Source organism: Leuresthes tenuis, unplaced genomic scaffold (assembly GCF_036924035.1).
Source record: "Leuresthes tenuis unplaced genomic scaffold, fLeuTen1.0.hap1 SCAF_18, whole genome shotgun sequence".
Taxonomy (NCBI): Eukaryota; Metazoa; Chordata; class Actinopteri; order Atheriniformes; family Atherinopsidae; genus Leuresthes; species Leuresthes tenuis.
The window spans coordinates 29,399,584-29,405,314 of NW_027325372.1; the positions used below are offsets into that span (position 1 = coordinate 29,399,584).

Here is a 5,731-nt window from a genome sequence, read left to right on the forward strand (position 1 = left end):
CTATTTACAATGCTGCCCTCAAAGCTAGTCTGGATTAACTTCAATCAACCACAGGCTCTGCTCTTTTGCAGTATGTGGATGACATCCCTAACGCTTTTGCTTCTTCCACTAGTTGTTGTGAAAAAGGAGAGCTGGGAAGTTTCCACTCATAAGCATATGTAAGTGCCGATGAATCAAACTGCACTGCTGTGAAAACTTTGTCAGGCTGTAACATAACCTTAACACCCTCTGGTGTAGAAGTTAAAATAATGCCTAATTTACACATGAGATCACAGCCCATCAGGTTAATGGGACACAACTCTGATAACAAAAATGAGTGTTTGAAGGAGAGCTCATCCGGAGTGACAACACGCAATGGGCATTGTCATTTTCTCCTTCACAACCTGGCCTGATGCAGACATACAGTAAACGTGGTTTCCACTTAACTTTGGAGGACAATCAAACTCCCCTGACGTCACTACTGATGAACATAAGTTCCTATATTCTGAGAGAAATATCTTTGCTCTAGGACGGAAATAGCATGCAAAACTTTACTACGTGAATCACAGTCGGCAAGCGTTTCTTCACTACACAGAGCAGGAAAAATGTGTGAGTGTGTTTGTGCTATCACCCATTAGTGGAGGCTCCGCTGCCGCGTGACGTCCAGAACCTGCCTCCCACCCTCAGTCAGTCTTTTGCCCAATTTCATCACTTTTCAGCTGTGGACAGTCCTTCTTCCAGTGTCCAGTCTGGCCACAGTAAAAACAAATATTCGGATCATAGCTCTGGCGTGGCCCATTTCGAACTCCTCTCCCACACGTCCACGTCTTCGACTTCGGCCTCGTCCTCTGTTTACACCAACTGCGTAATACATGGTCATGGCTGCCAAATGCAGCTCCTTTTCACACTTGTCCCTTTTGGTTGTCTTACGCGTCTCAACTTGGTTCTGAGCATGGCGAGCATATCGGCGAACGTCAGCCAAACGAGGACCCTCACACCATCCCACGTAAATGTTCTTTACTTCAGTGGCAACATCTGGCATGAGGCCTTTAATTATTGCATCGCAAACTGTGGCCTTCTCTCAGCCAAACACCTCTGATCTCGCTTTTCATGATGTAAGGTTGGGCATTCAGACCTTGCTTCACCTGCTTTTCACCAAATATAGTCGGACATTCACACCTTCTTGCAGCCGAACACTTCCACTCCACCTTTTAGTGTTCTATCACACCTTTTTTTTCACCGCATTTTATAGATTATGGTTGGAAATTCTCAACCACTCTCATCCGAAGACCTCTCCTCCCGCTTTTGTTAATATATTTGAACTTTAGTCGGACATTCACACCTTCTTGCAGCCGAACCACCTCCGCTCCCTGTTTTGATCATGTATGGTCTGGCAATACTACCATTTCTTACCCGTTTGTGAGTAATTATGGCTGGACATTCACACCTACTTGCAGCCGAACACCACCTCTCCCGCTTTTGATGATGTATGGTCCGGCATTCTTACCTTTTCTAACACATTTTTCAGCAATTATGGTCGGACATTCACACCTCCTTACAGCCGAACACCTCCGCTCCTGCATTTGATGGTGTATAGTCGGGCATTCTCACCCTTTCTCATCAGCTTTTTGCAAATTATGATCTAACATTCACACCTGCTTTTGATGATGTATGGTTGGGTATTCTTACCTTTTTTTTTACCCATTTTTCAGGAATTATGGGTGGACATTCAAACCTTCCTGCAGCTGAACACCTCCTCTCCCGCTTATGATCATGTGCGGTTTGATATTCGAAAATTTTCTTTCATGTTTTCTAGCAATTATTGATGGACATTCAGACCTTCTTGCAGCTGAACACCTCCGCTCCCGCTTTTGTTAATATATTTGAACTTTAGTCAGACATTCACACCTACTTGCAGCCGAACACCACCTCTCTAGCTTTTGATGAGGTATGGTCCGGCATTCTTACCGTTTCTAACACATTTTTCAGCAATTATGGTAGGACATTCACACCTTCTTGCAGCTGAACACCTCCTCTCCCACTTATGATCATGTGCGGATTGATTTTCGAAAATTTTCTTTCATGTTTTCTAGCAATTAATAATGGACATTTAGACCTTCTTGCAGCTGAACACCTCCGCTCCCGCTTTTGATCATACATTGTCAGGCATTCGCACCTTGTCTTACCCGCTTTTTACAAACTTTAGTCGAACATTCACACCTTTTTGCAGCCGAACACAGTTTTTTGCAGCCGAATTTGGGCATTCGAACCTTTTCTAACCCACTTTTTACCAACTATGGTCGGACATTCACACCGTTTTACAACGGAACACCTCCGCTCCCTCTTTTGATGGTGTATGTTCGGGCATTCGAACCTTTTCTTACCCGCTTTTTACAAACTATGCTCGGACATTCAAACCTTCTTGTAGCCGAACACATCCACTCGTGCTTTTGATGATGTATGGTATGGCATTCGAACCTACTTGTTGCCCGCTTTTCATTAATTATGGGTGGACATTCACACCTTTTCGCAGCCAAACACCTCCGCTCCCTGGTTTGATCATGTATGGTTGGACATTCGCACCTTTTCTCACCCGCTTTTTGCAAACTATGGTCGGCCATTCACAGCTTCCTCTCCACCATACTTGTATGGTGGGATATTCACACCCACTTGCATCCGAAGACCTCCGCCCCCACTTTTGTTGATATTTAGTCGGTCATTCGCACCTTACCCGCTTTTGGCAAACTATGGCCTTCTTGCAGCCAAAAACCTCTGATCTCGCTTTTGATGATGTAAGGTTGGGCATTCAGACCTTGCTTCACCTGCTTTTCACCAAATATAGTCGGACATTCACACCTTCTTGCAGCCGAACACTTCTGCTCCACCTTTTAGTTTTCTATGGGGCATTCACACCTTTATTTTCACCGCATTTTATAAAAACACCACAGGAACACCGTATTGAGGCTTTGTTCTGACCGCTCATTCGGTGTCGCGTTTCTTTCAAGCATTTCTCCTGGTTAGCCCGCACTCGGCTCGCTCCCAGAGCCGTGTTAAAGTCTACTTCGCATTCACTCTCTTTTCTCAGCAGACTAAAAGAAACTTCCATCCTGCACCGCTGTTTGCTTTTTCACAACAGCAGAGGAGAGCGCACCGTTCCCAGCGGCACTGCAATACCGGGTCGATGCTTGGAGTGAACGGAGCAAGCTCCTTTTTCAACTCCTATTGATAAAAATCCATTTAATATGTAGTCCTTGCATAGACATATCACATATTAAACTGATAAGTACAGATGGATTATGTGCAATTATTAAAGAGAGTAGAGGACGATCTCTCTCGTTGGAAGTCCTTACCTATATCACTTATGGGGAGAGTTACAACCATTAAAATGATGATACTACCAAAAGTTAACTATTTGTTCTCAATGATCCCCATAAAACCATCTGCTACTTGGTTTAAGTCACTAGATTCATGCATCTCCAAATTTCTGTGGAAAAACAAACCACCACGTATTAGTTTACAAACCCTACAGAAGACCAAGGACAGTGGTGGATTAGATTTACCTCATTTTCAGCACTATTCCTTAGCCAATAGGTTACAATATATATCAAAATGGTTTAAACCTTGTTGTTGTCACAGTTCCCAGAGACGTTGTAATCGTTGAGGATTCTATATTCACCCCCTCATTAGAGGCACGTGTTGCAGATTGATGACACTGAATCTTCTTCTCTGTTCATTGCTGGCATCATTCCCAGCATCGTAAGTGTTCGTGGCATTGTTAGCCTCTTCTTCTGGATCTTGATATCGAGCATCCTTTTGTATTTCTGGTTTGTAAGTCCTCTCTCTTCGTTCACCGGAGTCTTCGTCTCTTTGTCCTTGAGTTTGGTGATTTTTTCTTTTTTTGATGCCTTGACACAGTGTGACAGGTGATACCACGTGGGAGATCCTTTAACTTGGACTGCTGTCCCTTTGCTGCGAAATGGCTGTGCTGCTCAAATGGTCTCTCCTTCATCATATACACAGTTATTTATACATCACCTTCCACCATGAAGCGTTGTCCCTTTTTGTTTCTCTCTTTGTTCTTAAAATGCTGTTATGCATGTCTAAACCAATCCATTAAACTAGATCATTTTGGCAGTAAAGCGATCTACAATGTGCTTGGTCACAAAGCTGCTCATCTGTGGTAAACAGCTATTCAGAAAGGCATTCTTCAATTGATTTCACTAATTTTATGTAATAATTTTGTGATTTCCTACAAAACTACACTTCTTCTCCCATCTGTCTGAGTATTTAATATTGTCTGGGTCCCGTTAAAACATATATTTTTCCCATCTAATTCCTTGTTTGCTTTAAAACAAGTATTCCCCATTTTCTATCCCTTCAGTAGCCAACCAGTTTGTATGGAGTACACTGGAGCAACTTGACTGATCAGTAAAACAATGCTTTTGTTGTCACCGCAAGGCTTCAACCGTCGGTTGTTTCACTGAGACACTACTGAGTAACTACAACTCAACACAGTTTATACACATAACATTCATATACATACTAACAAACAAACAAACAATAATTTATCGCAATTTTCTCATCTCTGTTTGAACGTACACCCAGGTAAATATTCCTGTAGTCTTCTCATACCGACTATGGACCCATTCATTGTTTAACTTCACTGTTTTGCAAATCCTAATTGAATATTACACATTGACATTGAACTTTACTGGATAAGCAGGTCTTCATTGCATTCAGCAGCCTATATGTGAGCATTTATGTGTAAGCTGTTCTTCTTTGCATTTATCAGCAGCAAGCAATTCTTCACTGCACATGCATATGTAAATAGTAAAACAATTCCAATGTGTTAGCGAAACCTTCTATATCACAGTGGTTTCTAAGGTCTATTTTAAGTTCTTTGCCATCAGTGAGATGACATTGTTTACAAAGTGTGTCAAATTATCACTGAAGATCTTTTCAGGAATTTCAAATCTAGAAATGAGTTATTTTACGCGTGATTTTGCTACTGAGAGTGCATCTGCTTGTGCACATGGAAATATTTCAGACCATTTGGTAAAAACCTCTTTTGTCACTGAGCAGAATCGTTTCCCTTAACATTAATTTAGTTCAATGAAATCTACAAAATAATGAAATAATGAAATCCAAACAAATATGTTGAAAAAGATACACTGGCTTAGGGACTTATCTTCGTTTTGGTCTTAGATTGCCCTGTGGAATGTATTTTGCACATATTTGACCTGCTAGACAAAACTTTATTAATTTATTTATTCTAAAAAATATTTTTTTAATAATTAGTAAAACCATATGCTGTAAAAACCTGGTTCATTATTGCTTCCATCCCTCCTGTTGAGACATGACATGGTCCGTGGCTCAATACTGCAGCATATTTAAACAAATTCTTTGGCAGTATGGTTTTCCTTCCGGTCATTCATACGAGTCTATTGTAGATGGCAATTGAATAACATCTAATAATGCTAAAATATTTGTAGTTTATACATTTAGCTGTGGATGTCAACATACCTGTTTTTCCAATGCTGTGTTAACACATGTACAGTTGAGAAGGCATACTGACTGTCAGTGTAAACGTTAACAACCTTTTTGTTATTTAATTTACAAGCTTCAGTTAAAGCTACCAATTCGACTGCTTGAACAGAGTAATTTTTTGGTAGTGGTTGTTTTAAGAAAACTTCAGTTTCTGTTACTACTGCAAATCCTGTAGCATTTGTGCCATCAGGGTTTTTTTCCTTGA

General features: G+C 41.1%; 1 pseudogene; it reads right to left on the reverse strand.

The window, feature by feature from the left end:
• Positions 1-3,119: 3,119 nt before the first annotated feature.
• Positions 3,120-3,296, reverse strand: LOC140276240 (U2 spliceosomal RNA; annotated as a pseudogene).
• Between the last annotated feature and the right edge of the window lie 2,435 nt (positions 3,297-5,731).